At 38.9% G+C, this 8,789-nt stretch overlaps 1 protein-coding gene and 1 non-coding gene across 9 annotated transcripts in view; one reads left to right on the top strand and one right to left on the bottom strand.

Moving 5' to 3' along the window:
• Positions 1 to 3,627: 3,627 nt before the first annotated feature.
• Positions 3,628 to 3,753, bottom strand: LOC122064665. Its single transcript, XR_006135792.1, has one exon. It is a non-coding gene; the product is annotated as a small nucleolar RNA snoR111 (small nucleolar RNA).
• A 1,028-nt stretch (positions 3,754 to 4,781) lies between these two features.
• The window catches only part of LOC122064656, an 11,650-nt gene continuing 7,642 nt past the window's right edge, over positions 4,782 to 8,789 (top strand). For 5 of the 8 annotated variants that reach the window (XM_042628420.1, XM_042628418.1, XM_042628417.1 and 2 more), the window contains exons 1-2: positions 4,782 to 4,972; positions 5,060 to 5,151. The gene's annotated coding sequence lies outside the window, so the exon portion shown is untranslated. Of the gene's footprint in view, positions 4,973 to 5,059; positions 5,152 to 6,334; positions 6,467 to 6,697; positions 6,848 to 7,375; positions 7,497 to 8,789 lie in introns of all 8 variants that reach the window. The other 3 variants (XM_042628416.1, XM_042628414.1, XM_042628415.1) reach the window with 2 other exon arrangements.

The following is an 8,789-nucleotide window of genomic DNA, read 5'->3' as shown; positions in this document are numbered from 1 at the left end:
TTTTAGTCATGAAACTGAAATTGAATTTAAGTAAGAAAAGAGTCTTACATAAAAAGACATCGAAGAGACATCGTTTCACTCCTTCGGCATCAAAGGTGAAAACAACAAAACAAAGCATTACATAAAAAGACCTAAAAAAAAAAAAAAACATGACCATATTCAAGCAAGGTAGAATTTGGTGAGAACTAGATAAAACAACTAAAAACAGAGTTTGGTGTGCCAAAATCTGCAGAGACCAAAAAAAGAGAGGATTGTTGTGACATGCTCACTCCTCATGTTCATCACCACTCACTTCACCTCCTCCACTTCCACCACAACCATCATTGTACAAAATAGGATGGAATATAAGTGCACCATCCACTTCTTCATCATCAATATCTGAAAGGTTGATGTAAATGGGAGATTTAGGGGGTGATTTTGGGTCGACCACATATATTGGCTTAAGTGAAGAACTTCCCCTTTCAATGCGGTCCGGAGTTGGAGCTTCGGTCGGAGTGACTGGATCAACCACTTGTTCAATAGTCTCATTCATCTTCCCTAGTCGATCCAACCTCTTATTGAACTTCTCAATCTTGGACTGCATCTTCTCCTTGCCCATTCTTGAATGAAGAGGCCTCATCTTCGACTTCTCTTCATGGTGAGGAGAGGCTTTTGGGTGAGAGACATCCTCTTCATGACTAGGGGAAGCTTTTGGGTGAGATGATTTTTTTTTCTTTAGAGGTGATTCTTCCTCACACTTAGAAGAGGACTTCTTCTTAGGAACCTTCTCAATCATAGAAGTGGAAGACATTTCTCTAGTGCTATTTTCAATTGGAATTCTTAAGGGGCTTTGAATCAACAAGACTAAGTAATACATATATATAAGAAATGAGTGATAACTTAGAAGAGGACTTCTTCTTAGGAACCTCCTCACTCAAGTCATAAATGAGACTATACATGAGAGTGACTAGTCCTTGGCAATATGGGCTCTAAAACACAATGAGTGTATTGTTGGTTGACATGTTGTCATTGGGTTGGTCATTCAATATTCTAAGGGAGTGTTAGTATGTACAACTAATAAGCAAGGCCTCACTCAAGTCATAAATGCTAGTGTACATGAGAGTGGGTGTCCTTGGCAATATGGGCTCTCCACCCATTAATTGGTTGTTGGTTGACATGTTGCCATTGGGTTGGTCATTCAAGATTCTAAGGGATTTTAACAAAAACAAAATAGGATACTAAGGGAGTGTTACTATGTACAACTAATAAGCAAATCTTCACTCAAGTCATAAATGGTAGTATACATGAAAGTGACTAGTCATTGGCAATATGGGCTCTAAAACACATTCATTGATTGTTGGTTGATATATTGTCATTGGGTTGGTCATTCTTTATTTATGCAAGGAGTGGTAGTATGTACAACTAATAAGCAAGGCCTCATTCAAGTTATAAATGCTAGTGTACATGAGAGTGGATGTCCTTGGCAATATGGGCTCTCCACCCATGCATTGATTGTTGGTTGACATGTTGCCATTGGATTGGTCATTCAAGATTTTAAGGGGGTTTTACCTAAAAAAAAAAGGATTCTAAGGGAGTGTTAGTATGTACAATTAATAAAAAAATCCTCACCTAAGTCATAGAAGCTAGTATACATGAGAGTGACTAGTCCTTGGAAATATGGGCTCTCCACCCACTCTATAGTTGGTGACAAGTTTTTGCATCATGTACAACTACTTGAGTATTGCAAAGGCTAGTTTATTAACTTCCCATGGTAGGATAGGTAACCAAAGAGGGAAAAAGGGAGAGAATTGGAGAGTGTGTGTGTGTGTGTGTGAGAGAGAGAGAGAGAGAGAGAGAGAGAGAATAGTTTATTGTACAACCCATGTTCCAAGGCTATCCCATAGGGTGGTTATAGGTTACTGGACAAAATTCCAAGGCTAACCATGTTTAAATGGTTATTTGTACAATTAGGGGCATGAAAGGGAAATGAGATCGCTCTTCTTCAAAGAGCTTATTGACAACACCATAGCTAGGAGCACCAAATTTCCATTTAGTGTTCTTCTCTCCTTCTCCCAAAATATGAGAATTGTCCTTGTCTCCCTTCACTACTGCCTCAGAACCACTTGAGGTATCCATGTCTCTACCGAAATCTCAAAGGGAGATGGAGAGATGGGCTAATACGCAGGAATGAATAGCATATGTATAGGGATACATGATTCAGAGCAGGGATTTAAAATTCAGATTAGATAGTCCGGAATGGCTAATTTGGATCGGACCAATCCGATATGGATACCAGTGGTTAGTGTGTTTTTAAGGAGGTGAGGTTCCTCTCCCCTGCGAGTAACCACCCCACCCCATTTCACACCATCCATGGGGTGTGGTCTCCACAGTCCACACCCTTTAAAGGTGGTCCTCACACCCCAAAGAACAGTGTGAGATGGGGTGGGGTAGGGTGGTTGACTTTAGGGGAGGGAATCTGGATCGAACTAACTTCAGGTTTTTAAACATTGATTTGAATCATTGTCCAGGGATAAAAATCGTTTGCAATTCCTTATCCGTGCAATACCCCCTTCAGATGGTGACACATGGATAAAATGATTTGAATGGTTCAAATTAATCTTACATTGATCTAACTTTAACTCATTGATTTGGAGTTAGATCAATATAGGATTAATCTGAGCCGTTCGAACCACTTTGTCCATGCGTCACCCTTTCAAGGGGGTATTGTACATAATTGTACAAGATTAGAATTGTACATGATTTTTATCCATTGTCCAGAGTCTTAAGGAGAAGAGAAGAGACCAAGGAATTGAGTGAGTATTCAAAGTTCCACATCAGGTGCAATGCCGTGCCCGCCATTGCTTTGAAGCTAATATATTACTCCATTTGTTTAGTCTTTTTTTCTGATTTTTGTCTTTTTTTGTCTTTTTTTGGCTGTGGTGAAGAGACTATAAGTTTTTCTTTTTTTTGGTAAGGGAACATTCCATTAAGTGACAAGAGGATGAATCTGAATTTGCTTGAGGCTATTACATGTTTCTCGCGGATTAACCTAACAGCATGTTCTTTATCTGACAACCCTCAGCCATCTCACCACCCAAAAAGAGTTCTCTTTCAGGAAAAGAGAAATGAAGGGGAAAGGGTAGGCTGAACTCGGATGTATACGCATTAAAACCTGAAAAGAGCTAAAGATTGGGATGTAAGAATCTGTAAATCTACAGTTTTCAACCCTTTGCCAGATACAAACCAATAATGATCAGTAATTTTCATAAATTGAAAAAATAATACACAGAAAGAGGGAAAAGGAAGAAAAGATGCAATGAAAACAAGCCTAATAAATCTGTGATAATCAATTTCTGTTGACAGGAAATATCACTGAAGCAGCGCGAGACTTCGGAGGACAAGAGGTTGAAATTTGGAGGGAGACGTAACCCAAGCAAGGAAACTCCCCCCTGAGAACCCCTCAGAGAACCGTATCTCATATCGTACTGAAAAAGCACTTGCCGTTATCGTGGCTGTGGATCCTCCCTCGTATCTCTTTTGGCCGTTACACACAATTTTTGGTTCAGACCCCGTAACAATTTGGTCCTGGTCCCTAGAGTTTTTTTTTTTAAAAACTCATCAAAATAAGAATGGAAAGACTAAAAGAAAATGTTGACGAGCAACAATCGAATCACCAGTCGAGGAATGGGCGACTGAAACGATATCTCGCCTACCATTTTATATTCCTCCGCTTCAATCATCGAGAGACAAATGTTTAGGCCTCCCATTCTATTGTTGACTCAGAAGATTGTCTTGCGTTTATCATCTTTGTCATTAACCACAAATAATGGTTTTGAACTTTTTGGGAGAAAACAGATGCTGATCTTTGCAAAATGATCTCATATGTGGTTTTTTTCAGAATAATTTGGAGAGCCGTTGTCCATTGGATCCGTTTGAACCTTACCCAGGTTTAAACCAGTCTCTTTTCATTTGTTTTGTTTTTCTTTTTGTGTGAACGATCGAAGGGTTTGTTACTGGTCAAGAACTGGGAAGTGGGAAGAAGAAATTTCCTCAAATCTTGAATTTTTTTTTTTTTTTATAATTTTTATCATTCACAAGTCTTTAATAGTGTATGAGCATTTACTGATGACACAACTTCAACGACGAAATCACGTAACCTGTGTATGAGGAGAAAGAGGCATTAATTATTGAAAGGGTCTTCATGATCAGAAGCAGGTTAATGAACAATTCTCTGAACCATGCTCAGAACCCTCTCTCCCCTTTTAATCCCAAGAATTTACAACATTATTTATTGGCAAATCAAAATAGAGGTTTGATAATTCCTGGGATCAAGTCTTTGAATCATGCCCTAAAGGCCTATCTCCTCCCATCCTGAAGACCTTGTAACAACCAACAAGTCCTTGGAAATCCTGTGTAAAAGTTATCAACTCCATCTAAAACAATAGAGGGTAAAAATCCACTTATTTTGTAATTATTATTTTAAGGGTTGAGGTTTTCTGGTCGGACACCCTATTTAAGAATCTTTTGAGGGGTATATTTTGGACCGTAGGATCTGAACAAAATCAATCCTAATGGTTGATTTATCTATATTATTAATATAACAATAGAACAATATACGTATTAGGTATTTTTTTCTGTTAAGGTGTAACGTATCTTGAAAATAAAGAAACGCAAGAACCCCGATTTTCTTCTGCCTACCTGCGTGTCCCAAGTCCCAACTTACCATTTCTTCTGATTTCAAACCTTAACCCTATGAAAGCCCCTGAATCCCTGGAAGAAAATGGAAGCCACTGAATCCCTGGAAGAAGAGAAAAGCAAGAGCCCCAAATTTCTTCTCCCACACGAGTCCCTATCCCGTCCTTACAGGCGGTGATCGAAAGCTTGTGCCCCTGAATCCCTGGAAGAAAAGAAAAGCAAGAGCCCAAAGTTTCTTCTCCCACACGAGTCCCTATCCCGTCCTTACAGGCGGTGATCGAAAGCTTGTTTTTTGAAGGTATTGAAAACCCCATTTTGTCGAGATTCCTGAGGTGCAGAACGTTAAAACTTAGGGCATGCCCTAACTCCCTTTGTTAATGGGCAGGTTGGCTCTGTAGTCGTTCGTCCACCCATTTGGCAAAGGCGTTCATCCATGGAGGCTCCGGCAGCTATTCACCCTCACCTTCGTAAACACAGGTATGATTTGCCTCCCCCCTTCTCTCTCTCTCTCTCTCTGCCTTTGCCTTCTCCAACTGAAGCATCTAACGGGTTTGTGGATTTTGGTTCCATATTCTTTCATGTGATTCTTCAATATTGGAGTAATTTTTGAAAACAATATAATTACTGTAACTCTATATTTCCGCTTTAAGCATCTCTGGTTCCTTGTTAGTTTGGGTACCGGAGGTATGCATTTTCGGATCTATTGTTTGTTTTATTAAAATTTGATACCTAAGATTAATTTGATAGTTACTCTGCCATCCCCAGACCCATTTTCAGACTCCCACGTTTACATAAGTTTGTAAATCTTCCTTGTAATTTTGTTAATTAAAGATCGATATAGGCACACTTCTCTCTGTGTTTCGCAATTGATTCTTTTTTTGGTTTAATTAATTTGATTTAATTAAAGGTCTACAATGCAAACAAGGTCCACCAAGTTTAAGGTTGATGTGGGCATCCGATTCCCCTTATGAAAAACCAATGCACTATTTCCCCTCCTTCAAGGAAAAAAAAAATGTACAGTAGATTATGGTTTTCCAGGGTGAACTGTTAACATCAACTGAGTTCTGTTCTCCTTCCTTAAGGTCAATATATCATGTTCAGTTATCAAGCCATGAATATTAGTGATACCCTTTTGGCAATTTTGATGGGCTATCATTTCGTAGAGCATTGGGATGAGGGCAATCAAATCCATCTTGTGGATAAATGGTTTTGATAATCTCCTTTAATGGTGGCCATATGATCATGGCATGGTAAGTGTCATAATAAGATGAAAAATATCAGCAGAACATGTTATAATACTTGATAAGCTTGTCTTCTTGCTCAATTTACTTCTATGCACTGGTATTATATTTGTTGTGCTTGTATAATAATTTGCATTATACTTGTTGGTGTATGATGTCCTGTATTCTGTCTCAATTTTTGCTATATATTTGTAGCGAGATTCTCTTTCTCTGTAAGCAATCAAAGAGAGGTGTGAGGACAACCATTGAGGTTTTTTGGTCGGACGCCTCATATAGGAATCTTGTGAGGGGTATTTTTTGGACCGTTGGATTTAAATTTCATTGTCCTAAAGTGTTGATTTGGAATAAGTAGTATGTATTATAATACACATGAATATTTTGCAAGATTGTCTAAGAAACATTTTTTTGTTTGGTATAAGTGTTTAGGGAAACCTAAGATTTACGTGTTAGAGAAACGAAAGAGGGAAGAGGAGAGTTTACCCCTGCAACGCCCCAACCCACCGATCTTGCCTGAGAACGATCAAGCATCAGAGTTCTTTCTGCGCTGACAGGTAATTCTTACTTACAGCTTTAAATTTCTTTTTTGTTACTTATAAGGATTCATTTCTTGAAAAGTCGGAGAGGGGGAGAGAGACGGTTTTTGGTCTTGATTATCTCTGTTCTTGTTGTTGAGATCTGAAACTGGGTAAATCGATTGATCTCTGAAGCCATTTAAGAATTCTTCCAAACATCTCTCTCTCTATCTGAATTTACTGTGACTTTCTACCCTTTCTCTCACCTAGGTTTGTGATCTCAGAATACAAACAGGAGCTTTTGCTGGTGAGGTTTGAACAGGGATTTACAGTAGTCGGCGAGGATTTTTTGTAACAAGTTTGAGTAAATCTTCGAAAACCACATCCCGTGTGGAGCATCTTCGTTGGGCATTACAATAGGTACATATCACTTCTGAGTCTGGAAAGTTTGAAAGAGACTTGTAAGCTCTATTTTTTTCCCCATGTTTAGGAAGATCTGGCTCCCTTTACGGATTTTGTTTTACATGTTTCTGTTCTGATCTGGCATATGGCTATGATCTACTCCACACCTATGGTCTGATTATGCTGGTTCTTTGCCGAATCATAAGAAACTGATTGGAATATTGGATTTGATTCAGTTCCCCCCTTTATATTGTTTTCAAACCCCATGGTACCCCTGTGTGTGTGTGAGAGAGAAAATTAATAAGAAAAATGCCTTCCCATCCATGTTTGGAGGAATACTCTCTTACATTCGAGAAAAAAAAAGAAAAAGGAGGGGTGTTCTTTGAACCCCTCATATAGGTATCTTGTGGGGGGTGTTCTTTGGACCGTTGGATCTAAATTTCATTGTGCTGAATCCTTGATTTGGAATAAGTAATATGTATAATAATACACGTACGTATTGTAAGATATAGTGTATATAATTCTAAGAAAACCTTTTGTGGTTAGAAGAGTTTTTGGAAAATTGGAGAAACGAAGGAGGGAAGAGGAGATTTTGCCACTGCAACGTCCCAACCCACCGATCTTGCCGGAGAACGATCAAGCATCGGACTTGTTTTTGCTGCGACAGGTAATTCTTACTTCCAATTTCATTTTTTTTTTGTTGGTTATGAGTATTCAGCTCTTGAAAAGTCGGAGAGGGAGAGAGAGAGAGACGGTGTTAGGGTCTGATGAGATGAGAACAGACGGGAGAGAGAGAGAGAGAGAGACCATAAGGACCTTTTTAGTGAGTTGGTAAGTGTACTCTGAGAATGATTCCAAATTCTAAATTCTAAAAGAGTGCGAGAGAGAGAGAGAGAGAGAGAGGGAGATCCCGATGAGGGAGAGAGGTACGTCATCCACGTTTCTTTCCCAATCTCCCACGAAATAATAGCTTCTGCGGTGGTTGTGAGGTTTTCCCCTTGAAATCTCTTTTCACCCAATTCCATTGCTCTTCAAAAGGCAAGATTCTTGACCCGGAAGGTGAACATCTCTGAAGTAATCCTTCTTAGATTTTGACTGGAAAAAGGGGTAGGCAAAGAATTGGTTGTAAATGTCCACAGCATTGGGGAGACTGAGTGAGAACTCACCTGACTATGAAACTATTTTGGGGAATGAAACCTTTGAACCGGACAACATTGTGCCATGGGGGCCAAGGTGCCTAGGATTCTCGCCAAATTCCACGCTGAGGAAGCTGCAAAAATCCAGGATCCGATCTCTGAATAGACAAGGATCCCCATGCCTAAATCAGCCTGGGATAAGAAGTTGTGGTCTTGGTCTCCAAATCCCATCAAGAATAATATCATAAAATTTTGCTTTTCACCTCCCGTGACGTACCTTATTTTGTCCCCATTAGCATTGATGAGGATTCTGTGTGAATGGCAATTGTCCAGCCCAAGGAGAGTAGAGCTTCCAGCATCAATCCTCACCTTGATCATCAATCACAAGAGAGACATGTACTTAAATATTTTCCTCAATCCTTATATTTCAATTTTCAACAGCTACAACAAGGAGAAATAAATATGCTGACTTATTGAAGGTTGTTGTCTAGTGGTATTCTACAATTTTCTTCTATATAGGCTTCGCATGCAAAGATTGAAAATTTTAGCTAGAAGGTGACCTTTGTGATTGCACTTTTGCTAGTTATGTTGTAAGAAGACCTTTTCCTATGTTAGAACAGTGTAATACTCAATGAAATCATTAAATTTTGTAGATAAAGTCAATTTGCCAAATTGACCATGACATTCAATTAATCAATTATGAGTTTAAAGGTTCTATTCATAGACTTTCTTACTTTAAATTTAAAGAACATGAGCAAGTACTTGATTATCCACATTGGGTGGAGTTCCATAAATGCTTCTTTATGTGATTGAGATATGCCACT

Source organism: Macadamia integrifolia, unplaced genomic scaffold (assembly GCF_013358625.1).
Source record: "Macadamia integrifolia cultivar HAES 741 unplaced genomic scaffold, SCU_Mint_v3 scaffold1709, whole genome shotgun sequence".
In the NCBI taxonomy this organism is placed as follows: domain Eukaryota; kingdom Viridiplantae; phylum Streptophyta; class Magnoliopsida; order Proteales; family Proteaceae; genus Macadamia; species Macadamia integrifolia.
Note: the sequence above shows the minus strand (reverse complement) of the source record. Positions and strands in the feature narration are given on the sequence as shown.